This window comes from Patagioenas fasciata, chromosome 7, assembly GCF_037038585.1.
Source record: "Patagioenas fasciata isolate bPatFas1 chromosome 7, bPatFas1.hap1, whole genome shotgun sequence".
Lineage (NCBI taxonomy): Eukaryota > Metazoa > Chordata > Aves > Columbiformes > Columbidae > Patagioenas > Patagioenas fasciata.
In genome coordinates this window covers 28,237,637-28,256,144 of record NC_092526.1, presented here as the reverse complement: position 1 = coordinate 28,256,144, position 18,508 = coordinate 28,237,637, and the positions used below count along the sequence as shown (strand labels likewise).

Genomic DNA, 18,508 nt, shown 5'->3' with positions numbered 1-18,508 from the left:
TAAAAATTAATACTGACCCGGCCTAATTTTTGGGGAAACAGGGTAGCTACTCATCAAGTAACTAGTTTAAAACAAGCAAAGCCTTTTACCTCTTGCTTCTATCCACAGCCACTGCATTACTACATGTTATCTAATATTTTTTTTCTTAGCAGTGAGTGACATTTGAGGGATATCAGATCAAGACTTCAGTCACGTTTGATGTTTTTCCAAATTCAGCGAAGAGAAGCGCGGCTCCACAGGCAGCTAACACAAGGGATACAACAAGATCCCCAAAACCCAAACCAAGCCTGGGAATGACTAAAAATTCACATGAAAATGCAAAAACAGTGCTGAACTATGATAACCAACCAAAGCTGAGTCAACTCTGCTAAACAAACAACAGAGCATTTATTTTAAACAAAAACACTGGACAAATATTTTTGTAAAGAAAGATACTCTCTTTTCTTAAAAGTTCACCTCTCTGAAGCACCAAAAAAATTTTAAACATTCCCAAAATCTTTTCAGAGGTATCACTTGAACTTCTGTATCCTATTAAGACGAATTCTTTAAACTACCAGTCTTGTTTCAATGACCTAATTACTTCCCATACATCGGCTAACACTCAAATCATTTTTGAAGGCTGGAAAAAAAAAAAGTCCTTCTTAAGCATGGAACTTATTATACATTTGGTTTGGAGTAAAAAAAATATAAAAAATCCTAATATGGGCAATTTCAACCCTAAAATTTAAGTTTTAAGTGGTATACCTCATCTACCATTGTGAAATCACATACCACCTACCACACTTCATGCGTCACTACTCGCGAATTTCAAGACCAAGAGCAGCCAAACCCATCGAGAACATTCTGTTATCCCAAGCTCAGAGGCAGGGTTTGCAGAAGAGGTGCACCAACACTGTATCTACTACTAAAAGCTGGATCAGAAAGTTGTATACAAATACTAATTTATTGATATATTTGAAAAGTTCAATTTTATGGTCAAAGGTTAATTTTCAGCTTGTGTTTTTTCCACACTAATTTAACATCATTCTATGGTTAAAATATTTCCATTTACTTGAGAGCCAGAAAGTATTAGAAACACAGGTGATGAAAAAATTGGGAAAAAAGCTTAGACATCTTGTTTACCGCTGAATTCTCAAAATCTTTGCAAAATCTTCCTTGAAGATTACTGCATCCACTGATGTATGATTCATGAGTATTCTGATGCATCGATGTTTTTAGCCCCCACTTTGGTGGAATTCTTTCAGAATCCCTGCTCTGGTTTAGCTAACAGTAAAGGAAAATCTGGCAAGCTTGTGGGATAATTTGGTTGAGGTAATGAGTGGGGAAAAAAAAGCACTGTTGAGAAAAAACACTTAAACATACATTAAACAATCAGATTAGATTTAATCAAGAACTGAGTTTAAGTCAGTAGAAGAATTTAACAGAAGATCAATACATACAGTGCTTTCAAAATAATAAATACTCATTTTAAATGTTAATAAATAAATAAATAAATTCAAAGCACACTACACAGAAGATAATAAAAATAATCAAACCCTTGCTATATTGTGAGCCAAGACTTTTAGTAACAGGTCACTAAGCTCAGAAATTAAATCCAAATCCATTTCCAAGTATTTGCCATATATTCAAAGGTGTCTTGCAGCTGGAAAGCTTTTCCCATCAGTGCTGGTGACAGCATGCTCACCACATTTTGGAGAACAACGCATAGGAGTCAGCAGCTTCTTCCCATGTATGTGTTTAAAAAGGTGAAGGTTTCTCAAGAATCATTTTCAAGAACCATAACTATGAGAGGGACAGGACCAAAACACGCCTGTGGTGTCAGAGAGACCAGAAATGGTTGAAACCAGAGCTGTGCTGGGGAGAAAACACTAAATAGGAAATCAGGTTAGAAAAAATATAACAAGAAGGGGTTGTATCCTTTAAAATAAGGACAACTTATTTATTTTCTAATGAAGATTGCTGGATGGGGGAAGGTGGATGGAGGTGCTGCTGTCAGGCTCTATTTGGAATTGTGCTGCAATTTCATTCTGACAATTCAATTAAAATTAACCTAAAAATATAACTGATGCTCTGTCAATTTACCTAATACATTGCTTTTCTGACTGCAACATCTCACTCTGATGAAGAAAACCAGTGTTGTATAAAGATTACAGCTGCAAAATATTAATATAGCAACAAATTAGCTCAGAAAAAAAATCCCAAATTCTTCCAACACTTGCAGTCTGCAAATCAGATTCTTCCTCAAACATTCCCTGATCTCTCCCACACCCACTTACCACTTGAGTTTTCACCCAAATTTACTTTTCTCATCCCCAAAGCAAACCTCAGCAGCATTTCACAACACCTCCCTTTAGTCACTTGTCAAATCTGTTCTTCCTCACTTTGGTCTCCCATCTAGGCCTTCATTCAACAGAGTGAGAATGCTTTCAACGTGTTCCCATTCCCAGGAAAAAAAAAAAAATTATTCAGTAACCCTTCTCAGTTTGATCTATGTTGGACAACGTGCTCGAGAGGAGAACGGCTGAGCATGCTAGGATTTAAAATGCTTTTATCCACCCGCTCTCACGTTACACGTAGCATTTTAAAACACAGGCTGTTGTAGCTTAGACTGGCAATTCCCACCCAGCTGGGCCAGTGGAATCTTTAACATTCTCATCCCTCTTGGCCCCAAGAATGGCAAATTAAAAATTAGGCTATACAGCCACAGCAGTCCTGTACCAGGCAATCTGAAACGAGAGCTAATGAAAAATATAAATGGAAGATGCTACAGGGAGCAGGCAAAACCCTCAAAGCCTCATACAATTAAGTTCATGCATCCTCCAAGGGGAAATGAGGTAATGCCCCATTATTAGCATAAAGAATTGTCCAGGGTCTTCCGCATCACCTTCCGACAGTAAAACAGCGACAATTCTCAGCAGGTTCCAACAGACGTGCGGCCCTCAGCGCACGTTTGCATCTGCTGCACTGCGGAGGTGGCTTGGTTTCCGTCTTTTCTGCCGTTGTAGCAAAAGGACGATTTTCCCTACCACCAAAATTGTCACAATAGAGGTACTCACATATGCTTCAAGCTCTATTAAAAAAAAAAAAAAAAAAAGCCTTTGATTGCACTACCACCAACTCACAGTAGAAAATAACCACCTTATTCTTTTTTATAAAAGTTAATGGGAATAATCTGCAACCAGTAATTCAACAGCAGAGCTCCAACTGATTTCATGTTCCAGGGCTGACCCTGGGCTCCCGTCGGGCTGTAATCACACTTGCCCCCTCGTTGCCTTTTTTCTCTGCCAGGGAGCAATCAGCCCAAGCGGAGCAGGGACATCGACAAGCCACCGTTGCACAAACCGCTGGGGACACGGTGTCATTACCTGAACAAAACCATACCAAGAGCAACTACAGCCACCTTGCACTGCTCATGACAAGCAGAAATATCAATTTAGGGAGGAACAGGATTTATATTCATCCTGTCCTGCCGCCCAACAAAGCCCACATATCTCTGACCTGCAGCTGATGCCCAGGAGCTGCAAGTTCCTTGGTAACGCCTCGTGCTGGCTTACCAGGTAAACTGAGGCAGGCTCTTCCAGATCAACTCTTCCAGTGTCCTTTTCCCTCAAAGTGAGATTGCCTGACATCAGCACATAGGGGAAACATTGATATCATCCCAAATATTTGCTTTGCCTCCAGATCCTCTAACTTTTTAGACTGTGGACACCGGAGGAGCTCAGTGCACACAGAATCTGCCGGTGTCCCCCCTGCCCAACTACAGATGTGGCTCTGGCTCCATCAACACGCTGAAGAAAAGAGCCTGCAGGAAGCAGCAACAATGTTCCCAGCCACCATTTCTTCCTGCAGAAAAAGGAACTGGAGAAACCTGACAGGCAGATTGGAGGCAGGAATGCTGATAGATATCGCAAGAACAGCAAAACCACTCTCAAAAAAACACCAAAACGCTTCCTCTGACTTCCCAGCTTTGCTTTTGGTTTGGCCAATTTCTGAATATCTCCTGAATTCCTTTTCCTCCCACAATCCTACTGAACAAATCAGCTCTTTCCAAACTGAAAAAAAACTTATAATTTGAGGCTTTTGATTTAGCTAATGTTTCTCACATCCTACCTACCAAGCAAAAGCTATTATTTGAAAGCCTCATGCAACTTCTCTTTAATTTCTGCAGGCACTGAACACCACTCGTGTGTATCAGATTCCTCAAGTATGTAACAACAAACAGCTCCAGCAAATTACAAAAGTAAAATGTGACATTACTGAGTATATTTGTATTAAGACTACAGGAATGTTCGCATTCAGCATCAGCTAAATGGGAACGGCTCTTTAGCAACATCAGATCAGCACAGTGTTGCGCGCCAGTGACCGCAATTTAGATGACAGATTTGCCCAGCAGAATTCCATAGGAGGGATGAATGCTCCGCTGGCTCCTGCTACCAAACGCCACGCATTTAGCTAAAGATTGGGCAATTTTCAAGAAAGAAACAGGCCACTTAAAGTACTGCTGAACAAACAGCTGCAGCCACGTGAACCAATATAATTTTTTAGCCGTTTAACAACAGAGGCTTAACTGCAGTTTAGAAAAACTGACAGCATGATAACGAGAGTTCATTAGGAAGTGTACAAAACGTTCGCTGGGACATCATCTCCTACCAACATAAAGAGCGGCTGAAACTTTCTGCACTAACAGGACTCAGGTTCTTTATAAATGCAGAGGGGAAAGGTTTGGTTGTTGGAGTCTTTTGGTATTTGTTGTGGGGGTATTGTTGGGGTTTTTTGTTTTGCTGGGGGATTTAGGTGGTTCTTTTATTTTTACATTGGCTTGATTACAATCTACATTATGCACTAATTACTTGTTATCAATCCCCCAAAAGCAAGAGAGATGCCTCTTTCATGCCTCTGTTCATACCCTTTGTCACACTCGCATCACATAAAAGATGCACATCACCTCACCACAAAAAAAACCCTGAAAATAACCTGAGTCATGTATGCAGAAGACCGAGCTTTGCCTTCCTTCTCTTCCCCATTAAAAGACTAATCCATAAGCCCAGAGGAAGGAGTGAGGGGCTGCATTTGCATTTCTCTAAGGCTGCTTTTTGTTATTATGCTTTTGCACACTAGTTTGAATAGCACTAACACAGGTATTACCTGCTGTAAGAGACCGTGGGGTATATCTGTTCTGCTATTTCGCCTTTACGCTCCCAGCAGTACAGGTTTTCAAATTACTTCTAATAATTATTTTGCAACCACAACACAATAACTGCCACCAGTAATGGCACTCAGGAGTTTACCTATTTCCTGAATCAACTTGCAGCCTCACTTAAACTCACCCGGGTCCATCGTACAGTCGCACCAAGTTTGGGGAAAAATATTTGGTCCTACAACATTGCTAAGGCACTCTGCTGTAACACCTGATATAATACAGGCTTAAAATAATCAAAGCATGCTTGGTGCTCCATTTTTACTCTGCAAATGTCCTTTATATTTGGGATTATACTGACAGGTTTCAAAGATTATAGGTGTGGAGTAGCCTTTTTCATATTATTCTGCAGCCTGACTTCTCTATTTTTACTTTTTATTAATGACTTGTGTTTGACAGAGAGAACACCTTGAGCATTTTCAATGTCTAATGCATCTGGAAATAGGTCTTCACTAACAAGGCTGTTTGCAGTCCAAAATTCTGGTCAAATTCCCACTGACTTCAGCAGAAACAAGATCCACGGTGGTTTCTGACGTTTGGGCTTTTCTTAGTCATTGTCTAACCACGGAGTTTTATAATCATTCCAGGTCCACATCTACAGAAAAGGATAAAATATTCAGGAATAGGGGTGGTCTCTTTTTGGCACATGCCTTGTTAAGATTCTCTTGAATCTTTCTCAAAATAAGGAGCAGAATGTGACTGCAAAACTAAAAGTTGTCAGAGGTCTTCTTGCCCTAAACCAAAGACTAGATTTCAGATTAACGGTGTTATTCAGATGTGATTTTTTTTAAGTTGTCAGAACAGTACAGAACATAAACACGAAGAAAACACCCTCATTCTTTCAAAAAAGAGAAAATTCATAAAAATTAGCTTTTAGTAGTGGATATCTGAACTCCACTAAGCAGGGGGTGCCCTTTTAAACTGATCATCTTTCAAGTTGCCGCTTAAAGTTTCCTGCCAGATTTTCAGGATCCTGCCCAATCCAAAGGTTATGTTTGCATAGCTGTTGCAGAACAGGGGCATGAAAACCAAGGTAGCACTTATTTATTTTGGGGGAATCTTCTTTGTTTGTTGTATGTGACACACCAGCAGCTTGCTACCACACCAGTGCTCGCCTTCCAAAGATTTTTCAGTAGCAGATCTCCACAAAACACCACTTAAAAACAACCAGTCCTCACAAATCAAAACATTTCTTTCAAGTGAGGTTTTGCTCCTTTGGGAGCAATGCAGCAATCAACTGTAATCTGTATTTTTCATTTATACTTTTATTATAATTGGGTCTTTACTTTCACACATACCTGATAGAGGCAAAAGAAATCTACCCATGGTTGGGCAACTGGAGTGAATACAAATGATGTCATGTCACTAAGGTGGATATTAAGAGATGTCTTAATACTAGAGGGTTAAAATACCAGAGCACCTGCTAATCTTCTCCTCAAACGTTTGTGTGCATTCCCTGTCCATGATAAGCCTTGAAGATATGCGGAATATGAAATAACAGAGCAGGTAACACGGCAGCTTCGCTCAGCTGGCATGAGCAGAAGGAAGAGCAGCCACAGAACCAAAGTTGTCACAGCGGTCACTGAACCAGACTTAGAACTGGGCACAGACAAACACAAAGCTCATCAGGAGCTTCAGGAAACGCAGATCCCAGAAGCAGCATTGGTGCCTCTGTCTACTCACCACCAAACTACCCGTGACAACCAAGCGTACCCGTTAACTCCTCGAGCAGCTGGGAGACACCGTCACACTCAGAGAGTTACCCACAGAGCAGGGTCCAAGTTTCCACACACCCATATTCTCTTCCAAGCACTACAAGTCTGAGTAAAGCTCAGATTTACATGGCTGAAAGCACCGTGTATTTCCACACCATTCACTTTCCTTTTCCATTTAAAACAGAAGGAAAAGAAGTCACTCGAACACCACTCCAGAGATCTCATCCTTGCTCGCTGCAATTTTCCCCTCCTGGAAATCACAGCCAGCAGGCTCCTTGTGACATCTATAAATAATATTTGTCTTATTTTAACCTAGTATTTTATAAAAATAAATAAGACAAATGATGCTAGCTGTACAGGTCTTGGCCTATGTGTCTACTCTGTCATACATACCTAATGCTGAAATTCATTCAAAGGAGAGAGGAGTAAAGGAGAACAGAATAGCTGATTTTCTACACATTTGTAAAATCAAGCATGGAAGGAGGTTCGAGCATCTGCATCCCATCAGAGATGTGGGCTGCCAGGAGAACAAACACCTTGTTAAGTACCACTGAGCAACTGCAGAAGCATTTCACAAGATTCCCGAGTTGCAGAAAAGCTTTGAATGGAAATTTTTGCTTCTTTGCAAGTCAAGCCATGCAAGAGAAAAACCTGTGGGAAGTCAGACTTGATTAGTCCCATTTCTCCCAGGACCAGCTGCCAAGGTAACAGAATGGTGCGGTGTCTCACCCTACAAGTTGCCGTCACTGTCTATTCTGCACATTGGTTTCTCTCCAGTAAAACAATGCTATTTTTAATGAAAAGCAGGGGAGAATAATTTTTTCTCTTTTTTTTTTTTTAAAAAGGATGCAAGTGATACAGGAAGAGGAAGTAATATTTGCCTAAGTCCATGCTAAAAAAAAGATCTATTTAAGGGCAGAGGAAGCTCAGACACATTACATGTACTGTTAGACGTGTTTGCGTGTCTCAGGTGTTAAATGATATCCGGAGTTTTGTCATTTCCATTCTCAACAGTCATTTTCAGTAAGACACCTGAAATCACAGGATCAAAGTAATCAGTTTTTAAACCAAGGTCTCTCCAGCTATCCCTGGGTATCTCTTATCAAGAGACACCTCAAACAACAGGGGCACTTCAAGAAGCAGCATTTCAACACACAGTAATCATATCGCTCTTGTCCAGACAGCTCTGAAGTTACAAGCCAGTACACAAGTGTTTAGATTAACATCTTGCATGATAAATAAAGGCATTCACAAATGAAATGTAACACTTCGCTGATTTAGAGAGGGACACCTTCCTATAACATCACCAGAAAGCACCTCCCTTCCCCAGAATAAAAACAGTCAGTCTCACAGCAGAGAAACTCAAAATCTACCCAGATGTACTGAGTTTTTCCTCACTTTGTTGCAGCAAGAGTTATCATCTGGCAGTTTTAGGAAGCAAAAAGGTCTATTGACATGGGATACACACAAGCTTCCCTGTGGCAGAAACCTGGTACGAGGAGCTCCAGCTCTGCCTTTGCTTGCCAAAAGATTTTCCAGGTTTTCTCCCAGAGTGAACTTTGTTTTACCGCAGCCTTGCGCTCCTTGATCAGCGAAGGAAAATCTCCGGAGCCCTTTTAACTCCCGCAGCCCGACGGTCTCTGAAGAGAACAATGGTAATAGCAGCTATAACTGTCCTGCGTGTTTGAGGCCAGTGCCAAAACCACTGTATCATACAGTCATGAGTACTACACTGCATTACTCCAGAGCTGATGTTTCATGAGATGTAGTTCCTAAATGTATTCATGGTCAGCTAATATCCACTTCTTCTTGCTTGGGCTAATGCTATAGGGCGCTTTTTTTTGTTTGTTTTGGTTTTAAATTTAAATGTGTTTTCTTGCCTCACAGGAAAATCTTTAGAGATTCACTCTGAATAAAGCATAGCCAGGATGGTTCGTTTTCCTTTCAGCAGCGTCTCCATTTCCCCGACCATCCCAGTAGCTCTCTTCTGCTTCCACTCCTATTTGAGCCCATTTTTGCTGAGCAGGGTTCGCCAAGGCTGTACAGAGAATTCCTGGGATGCTGTGGCAGCGATATTTCCTCATGACAACTGTGACTATTCCTTTCAAGAGAGGGGGATGAACTTTCACCCTCTTCACTGCTCTTCTTTCTATCTCCAAAGTTTCACCTGGTAACAGCACTTCCCTAGCTTAACCCGTGTGACTAAGCTCAGCTGCTCCATCCGTCACAGACCAGTTTTCACAGGTAAAAACTAGGAAGGGTCTCCAGACACCAGCAACCAACTGGTTAGTGGTTTAGCTGTAAGGCTGAACTAATTTAGCTTCTAGTTTTCCCAGAAATGTTCTGCCTCTCAACCCCTACCATCTTCCTTCTGACCCTTCTCCAAGCCTCTCCTGATGAGAAGGGAAGCACCTGGTACTCCCAGATAATTCTTCCTCCATATTGCAGCATGAGCCCCACTAGAAAAAGCTTCTTCCTCTGCCCTCCAACAAGAACCTCCAGTAAAACTACTTGGCAGATGGTTAACTGGCCCCTGGAGTCCCAGAAAAAAAGGCATTTCTTCAGCCTTCAGTACAGGAAAGACATGGAGCTGTTGAAGCAGGTCCAGAGGAGGCCATCAAGACGATCAGGGGGCTGGAGCATCTCCTGTATGAGCACAGGCTGAGTTGGGGTTGTTCAGCCTGGAGAAGAGAAGGCTCCAGAGAGACCTTATTGTGGCCTTTCCGTACTTAAAAAGGGCCGATAACAATGGGGACAGATTTTTTAGCAGGGCCTGTTGTGATAGGACAAGGGATGATGGTTTTAAACTAAATGAGGGGAGATTCAGGCTGGACAGGAGGAAGAAATTTTTTACTCCGAGGGTGGTGAGAGCCTGTCCCAGGTTGCCCAGAGAGGTGGTGGATGCCCCATCCCTGGAGACATCCCAGGCCAGGCTGGACGGGGCTCCGAGCAACCTGGTCTGGGTGAAGATGTCCCTGCTCATGGCAGGGGTGGCACTGCATGAGCTCTAAAGGTTCCTTCCAAAACAAACTATTCTATGATCTCCCAGCCAGCATCACCAACACCTCTCTGTTAATCTTTTTATTTGCTTCCGCAGAGGAGCGGAGAGGATTAATACCAACTTCACTCCCTTCAGAAGGTCTCCTAAAACCAGAACTAATTTCTCATTACAGTGCCATCCAAAAAGTCCTTACGCAATAAGGACTTTCAAGATACCTCTTTGACCTAAAAAGACCCCATTAACAGTCCTACAAATTGTTTTAACACAAAGGCATTAAAATACAGGGAGTAGGTGCAACTTCCTTTGCCCACACTTTCCCAAGATATAGAATTCAACACGGAGTAGTTTCCTTGTTTCATTTCTGAGGCACAGCTTTTTCAAAGGTCAGTGGAAAAGTTATAGCACAGTATCAGGACATTACATATGCTCTACTGTGCACAAAAAAAAATGGTTACCTTAAGGTCAAGCCTTTACAAGGACATTCAAACACCAGTGTGCTCTTTCAGACACCAGAACAGACTCCATAAAGACAAATAAAAGGGTAGGAATGTTTCAGGATGTGACTGCTCTGTACCTGTGTTTATCCCCATTGTGGTAAGCCCTGCAGTTTAAATTATTCTTACTTCTAATTCAAAGTGCCCGCAGTAGCACTTTAGAGCATACAAACTATGAAAATCACAGAAAATTACAGAAAAAAAGAGCAGAGAGAGAAAAGCAAGAGAACACACAGGGCATATTTGTGAGCCCAGGAAACTTGTACCAATGCTGACCAGGCTGTGGTCTCAAACTTTTAAAAACTGCTTTCTGCTGACAGTAGGGAAAAATGAGTCTCTCTTTGTTACTGTATTTAGAAAATAAAGAAATCTACAGCAAGCAATTCTGATAGCAAAGGACCCACCAATCCTCCTGTTAGTCAGCACCTATTCCTCACAATTATCTCCTCTTCTTCTCCTTCCTATATGCTTTTCATTTCTTCTGCTAGCTTTGCTTTTTGTGGTCCTAATGCCCAGCACCATAATGATTTCTGCTAACATAAGGCCCTTGTAAGGGAGAACAAGGCAGAGTTTATTAAGATAATTAGTACATCCACACCCCACAGCAATTCAGAGGCAACACTACATAAAGTCAGGGACAAGGCAATCAGCAAGATACACCAAACTCCCCACCCCTGCAAAGGAGAAAAATCTTTGTGGCAGCCACAACTGTCACAACTGAAGGTTTCTCACCTTCAGTTCCTTGGGACTCTGGATATTCATATTCCTTACTTTGGGCCCTCAGTGTGTTTGCTGAAATGTTAAGTCTGACTGCTCAGGCTACAGGCCACCTCTGGATTGCATTCATCCCAAGGCTCAGGCACTAGTGTGCGTGTACACACATGTGCACGTTTTCCGCTGAAGAGCAAGGATGCTGCTCCTGCCTCTGGGGTCCGTCGCTTCTGCTACGCTGTCTGCACAGCATGATGCTCCAACCACTCTGCAGCTGAAATATGGAATTCTTATATCTACTTAATCTCTGAAACCTTATTTTGAAAGTTACATCCCTCTCATTGAAACAATTTCATCACCACAGCGACTTTGCCAGTGGAATTAAAATGTAGCACGAAACACACACAAGTTTACTTGCTGATGCCATACGAGAAATTTCCCAGTAACAAGGAGTTGGGAGGGACAGAAAGTTCAAGCGTCTGCAAAGCTTTCTCCAAAAGGCATGCCACTAGCTTTTCACATGCAAAAAGACAATCTGGATGGTTCTAGCCCTGCGGCTGGATGATATATCAGTCTAAAACATCCCGTGTGCAGGCAGCTCCAAAGACTCTACAGTTACTTAAACAAAGATAAGCAAAAGGTGAGGCCAAACTGCTTGGACTTACAAGTTTCTTCAAAGATGGAGCAAAGGATCAAAAATGGCAGGAGCCACTGAAAATGGCCATGCATACCACAAAGCACACTTCTGCTCTGCTGAGTTACAGAGAGGTTTCCTTTATTTGCTCTGTGAGCAGAAGTACTTCTCCTATTGAAAGGGAAAACAACTTAATATACTACTTTCATACATTTTTATATATGTGAAAGCACATGGGAAGGTTCTGAGAACCTCACCCTTCTCTTCTCACATCACTCTCCCCCAAGATGGGGCTAAAGTCCAACAGCAAAAAAGAGGTGATCTGGGTCTCCACACTTGATCCAGACACCAAAATCTGGAGTCATAAAAAACAAAAGAGCAAAGCTGCCACAGTCTACTAAGCCAAGTGGGACTAATGGTCAAACTCACCAGGAAAGATTAATCAAAACACCCTTTTTGCAGTTCAAATATTCTGTTTAACAGCTATTTCACAGCATACAACAGAGAATTGCAACCCTTTTCACTATCACATCAGCACAAATGAAAAATCTTTACTTTTACTCTTTTTTTTCATTCTGCAAAACAAAAGAAAATTCATGTTATTCTTTACTGCTTCTTTATGACAAAGCATGCCTTGATGTTAGTTTATACACCAGAAATCAAGCTCCGGTTTCCTTCTTTTTGGAGGATGTGAATGGAGAGGTTCCATAAGGGTGTAATAGGAGCTGTTACTTCCTTTCCCAGTTGAAGACAAAAAGCTGCGGATCAGGTTACAGACTCGAGGGCTGGTCGCCATTACTGCAGCCTTCCTCCATTTTTTGGTCTCAACAAACAGGATAGATACTTAGATACCTTTTATTTCCAAGTAAGAAGGCTCTGAGAATTTAAAAGACTACGTACATAGCGGGGTGGGGGGGAAGCCTTTATTTCTTTCATTCATCAAATTCAGGAAATTCCCTAAGCTTGACGCATGTAATCACTCAAGTCACCATTTTCCATTTCAGTTTGTTCTTCGTTAGCACAATAAAAAGGATGAATGAAGTATAAGACTTTTAGGATGGTCTGACACGTGAGCTGCACTAAGTAAGCTCAGCATACCAAGCGAGCACTTAACTTTGGGTGTCAAAAGCGTTTATCCCAGCTCTGACCACACAGGACAAGCAAAAGGAGGAATCTCAGGGTGTCCAGACTGGCCTGCACGAGCACTGAGCTGTTCTCCAAATCGTCCCTTCTCCACCTTCTTCCCCAATTCCCAAGCCACTGCTGTTGCTGCTGCGGAAGGGAGATGAGATCACACTCCAACCAGGAGGAATTTCTGTTCCCACAGAGAAACCGGATGATCTCAGAGGATCATGTGAAGCAAGTCCATGACACTTCCATGAGGCAGAGCATCACCATGACACTGCCAGCAGTTTCTCCAGAGTGCACAGTGGGAAAAATTAATGGCTTTGCTTGTGTTTCCAATTTTTCTCTCCCACTTCCTCCTCTCATTTGCCAGACTTTTAGTTTCCCTTCCCCCAGAAGCACTAGTAGGCTTGCAATGTGCATTTGCCCTTCTGCAGGGAATTACATCAAGTCTTGCACAACATTTGAAAGGGCTAACACACACAGCTAAATCAAACTACCTGGCATCCTTTCCTCATGGAGTTCCTCCCCACAGATGTGATTTAACAAGGTCTCTCACAGAAAAAAAAAAAAAAAAAGTCAAGTTTCTGTGATCCAAGACAATTTTACAAGTTCTTCCACCTTTGCCTTGCAGAGTACTCAATCTGTTTGTGGTGCCCATACAGAGCCAGAAGCTGTTAGGATGTCTACCAAATACACCACCAAACACCACAAAGGTGTTTCCAGAAACATCTTCTTTCCCAAGGACTGGGGGAAGCTTGTGGTAACCAACACATCAGTAGTCGTTACTAGAAGATAAACCCTGACATGAGTGGTGACCACTGGATGCTACTACAGGGGTAACGGGAACGCTACAACTATGACACAAGCCAGAGGCAGCACATTGCATGAAGCACTAAATTAAAGACATTCTGAAACTCAAGCCTGGGACAACTGGAAATAAAAACACGTGAAGAGAAGGACATTGTTACCTTTAATATGTTTTAAAGCAGCCAAGTGCTGAACTCTACTTTAACAGATGGGTTGGACTATTTTTATTCCCTAACACTGCACGCTTTTGGGGAAAGCCTTGTTTTTGACACAGGGCTTGACAAAGTGATGATTCATCCAGGGAAGGATGGGCAGCTTGTTGCCAGCCTTAATTCACAATTAACAATAGGACCAGCCGGATATGGGAAACTCATGATTCAACACAAAAATTGCAGAGTCAGCCATTTTACCTGACTTTTACATCTTCCAGCGGTAATTCCTAATGTAGATGTATCTTAAACAGTTTCTGCAACAAACATTTCAAGAGCAGCTAGCTTTTGTTTCATATTGTTATGATTGTCCTTTCGGATGGCAGTCATGATTACATATACAGCAATTGACTTAACCACATCATCTGAAATTGCAAAGGTTTAAATTACTCAAAAAAGCACACACTGTGCATTGTGGATGGACAGACACTCACATAGGTACCATGGGCAAGACAAGTGAGCGCTACACCTACATTGTGATCAGTCCTGTGGGCCCTGCCAGGGTGGCCCTTGTTTTGTGTGGGGGAGTCCAAACACTCCAAGGAACAAAAGGATGTCCTTCCCAAAACACAGCGGCAGCAGATGTCTTACCCCGAAATCCGACAGCCTCAGCCCCCTTAGGCACAGACAGATGGTCTTACTCGGGAGGCTGTACCAAGGCAAGCTCTTTTGGACAACAACCCTGCCCTGGAAAGCACTTCCCCTAAGAGTCTTCTCCAAAAGTTCCCCGACGGCTGAATTTATCATCCTGTTCCAAGTTACGGACGCTCTTCCCACGGTCCTTCCCTCTTCCCCGAGCCCGCTCTTTTGAACTGAGCGAAGACATGCACACACGGTAATTATTTTAGACAAGAAGAAACAGATGCCACGGTCTCTTTCCAGAAAAAGCACACACACACACACATTCTTATTTTAAAGGGTAAAATCCGGACCATCCCTGCGTGTGTGCACACCAGCGTTCGTGCCTAAATTTAAGCTGCCTCAAACCCACAGCCATTCACCACACGCTAACGAAAGCCAAAACTCCCGTAAACCGCCCCAAAGCCGCAGGTTTTGCCCCGGGACGAGCCGCCCAGGAGGCGCCGGGATTCCCGCGCTCGGCACCCGGACCCCGGCACCGTCGCTCCCCTCTCCCAAAGGACCCGGCGCCGAAACCCCCCATCCCAAACCTCTGCAGCACCGGCCCCCTCCACCCCATCCCATCCCGGGATCCGCGCCTCGCGGCCCTCAACAAAGGAGGCCGGGGCCGGCCGTGCGGGCAGGGGGGCCCCGGGAGAGCCGTACCTCTGCAGCCCAGGGCGCTGCCCGCCGTCCCGCAGCTGCCCGACGCCTCCCGCCCGGAGAAGCCGCGGCAGAGCGGAGCGGGCGCAGCCCCGGCCCCTCCCCGCCCGCCTGCGAGGGGCGGAGGCGCCACGGCCCCCCGGCCCCGGCCCCGCAGCGCCGCCCGGCGGGAACGCTCCGGAGCGAGTCGAACCGCCCCGGGGCCGCGGACGGGCTGCACCCACCCTCAGCCAAATCCACCCCAGCCTCGCCCTGTGCCGTGGCGGCGCCCCCGGGTGGCCCCGCACGGGCTGAGCCACGGCAGGTGCCCCCGAGCTGGAGTCATAGAATCACAGAACAGTTTGGGTTGAAGGGACCTTCAGAGCTCATCCAGTGCCACCCCTGCAATGAGCAGGGACATCTTCACCCAGACCAGGTTGCTCAGAGCCCCGTCCAGCCTGGCCTGGGATGTCTCCAGGGACGGGGCATCCGCCACCTCTCTGGGCAACCTGGGACAGGCTCTCACCATCCTCAGTGTAAAAAATTTCTTCCTCATGTCTAGCCTAAATCTCCAATCTCCCCTCATTTAGTTTAAAACCATCACCCCTTGTCCTATCATAGAAGCATTTCAGTTGGAAGAAACCCTCGGGATCATCAAGTCCAATTGTAACCTAACCAAACACTAGCACTAAACCGTGTCCCTAAGAACCTCGTCTAAACGCCTTTTAAAGCCCTCCAGGGATGGCGACTCCACCACTGCCCTGGGCAGCCTGTGCCAATGCCTGATAACCCCTTCTGTGAAGAATTTTTTCCTAATATCCAGTCTAAACCTCCCCTGGCACAACTTGAGGCCATTTATTCTTGTCCTATTGCTACAGGTCCTGCTAAAAGTCTGTCCCCATCTTTCTTATTGGCCCCTTTTAAGTATGGAAAGGCCACAATAAGGTCTCCCCAGCATTTTCTCTTCTCCAGGCTGAAAAACCCCAGCTCTCAGCCTTTCCCCATAGCTGAGCTGTTCCAGACCTCTGACCATTTTTCTGGCCTCCTCTGGACCCACCCTAACAGGTCCTCCCCACATCTGCCCCATGTGCTGCAAGGAAGGGGGTGCACACCCATCCCATTTGCTGTACGACTCACACCTGTAAACATCTGAAGTTCCCCAGCTCTACCCTGGCACTAATTGGGGGTTTTTGTGTGCTGTTCACCTTCAGCCTCCAAAAACTAAACAAAAAGACTGACCTATGTTAGTGTGAAATGCAACATTCCCAACTACATTTCTGCAATAATGTTTTCAGCACCTTCTCAAAACATGCCAGCATTTTAAATGTAAGTACCCGAAAGTATTTACAGCAAGCTTTGACATATCTTATCTGCCCAACCCTGCCCCTGATAAGCACCATCAGCCATCAGTGATGTAGGGTGACTCCCCCATTCTGTGAAAAGAGGAGGAAAAAAAAAAAGAAAAAGGAAAAAACCCTAAAAGCCCTGAAAGTGGGTCTGAGGGAAAATAAGCAGACATCTCTCCACACCCCCACAAAAATTCCCCAAGGCACAGATGAGACAGGGCAGTATTTAGGTCTGTATATTACACTCACACACTTCCTGGCAAAATACCCCACGTGAAAAATTTCACCACATGTACTTTTTCCTAAGAAAGCAATTACCACATGATCTTTTTGTTATTTTTTTCATGAGTGTGAGTAGGCTTTTTAAACTGACCAAATTACATACAAAAAGAACTACTGTATTAAAAAAAAAAAAAAAAAACCTCTGCAAGTTTGCAGTAATGCTCTGATGTAAAAGGAGTGAAAGGTAAATCTGGCTTTTTCTCTGTTCTTTATACCTACACACTCCACTTGCTCCGGAGAGAGATGAAAAGGGCTGAACTGTTGCCCTGTTTCTGAGCTGGCTCATTTTTAAAGAGCAATAAGCTTCAGTTCAGCTACAAGCAAACCCTGTGTTTGACAGATAACAGTGAAGAGGACCTGAATTCCAGGCACACAAGCAAAACTCTTCATATAGGGTAGAAATCCAGCTTACAGCACCAGATTCAGAATTATCAGAACCATACAGTAAAGGTGCAAAATGCATTTTAAAAGCCTTTCTCATTAAAACACTCCCATTATTTCAAAGTCAATACTGTATTTTCAGTTACGTATACTATTCCTTACTAACCCTTCTGCATATAGAAAGATACTGCACTCTTCCACAAATTTGCAAATCTGTAACTATATAAATGTTAGAGACAGCTTTTGATGAATTCTAGGAAATAGAGCTCTACAGCCCTACTAATGCATAGACTCATCGTTGTTTTATTATCTGGAGATACTCTGAGCAGATGCTTGGCTCCTAAGATTTATTTTGCCCTTAAGTATTTATATATCAGTAAAAACAATGTCTGCTTTCATCAGAAGTGGTCAAAACTGTTTCAACAAAATATCTTTCCCACTGAAAAGCTGCAGGCTTGGTCTAAGCTCGGTCGTACAGAAGCAGCGCCAGTTCCGACACAGGTGTTCTCAGGAAGAGAATTCGGGTTTGGGGTGATCTGGAAGAACCATTCCTGAGCGGCACCGTGACTCCCTCCCTCCTTTCGCCCCGTTCTCCATTCGGCTGAGTGCTTTGCTCATGACTCAGCTTGCTGCTCCAGGACATCGTTATTGCATTCTTTCTCAATTAATGAAGAAAAAAAAAAGTAATTTCCTTTTACTCCAAATCTAAATAAAAAGTAAATTGAAGTTTTCATAAGGAAAGGAGTTACCATCAAGCCAACACTATTTATCAACAACGCACCCAGAACAGAAAGTTGCATGACAGTACAATGACTGCAAACATTTAATGAAGTATCCATTTCAACTTTGCGCATTAAAATTATTGTAAGTCAGCGCATTGGCATGAAAATACGAAATTTTCTACCTCAGAGTTTAATATTCTGCATTCATCCAAAGAGAATTTTCAACACAGGAAAATAAACAGTGTAGCTTTGCTTCCAATACCCTACCGCTGCGCTTCAGAAGGGCTGATGGTTCCTGCTTCTCAGACGCGCTCTTCATACCCATTGGATGCTTAGATTCCTGCAAAAAAGAGAACATCCATCTGTAACAGCTGGTGATACTTGGTAGCACTTACATACACAGATAATATTAAGCGTCCTCGTGAGGCTGCCTTGTCCTCTATAAGAAACGAGCCACAAATATCCAGAGTTTTCCCCTGGCCTTCCAGCACTCCATTCCCCCTTGTTTCAGATCTGTGCAAAAGAAAATCTCTCATTATCCATCCTTAGTCTGGGGCAGTTTTCTATTCTCACGCTTCATAAAATGTAAATTAGCAGCCTATTGCTATATTTTACACTCTT

At 43.4% G+C, this 18,508-nt stretch overlaps 1 protein-coding gene across 2 annotated transcripts in view; it reads right to left on the bottom strand.

Annotated features, from left to right (window-relative positions):
• The window catches only part of MYO1B (myosin IB), a 109,071-nt gene extending 90,898 nt beyond the window's left edge, over nucleotides 1-18,173 (bottom strand). The window contains exon 1 of one of the 2 annotated variants that reach the window (XM_065840391.2): nucleotides 18,155-18,173. The gene's annotated coding sequence lies outside the window, so the exon portion shown is untranslated. Of the gene's footprint in view, nucleotides 1-15,180; nucleotides 15,277-18,154 lie in introns of those variants that run through there. The other variant, XM_065840390.2, reaches the window with a different exon arrangement.
• Nucleotides 18,174-18,508: the final 335 nt, after the last annotated feature.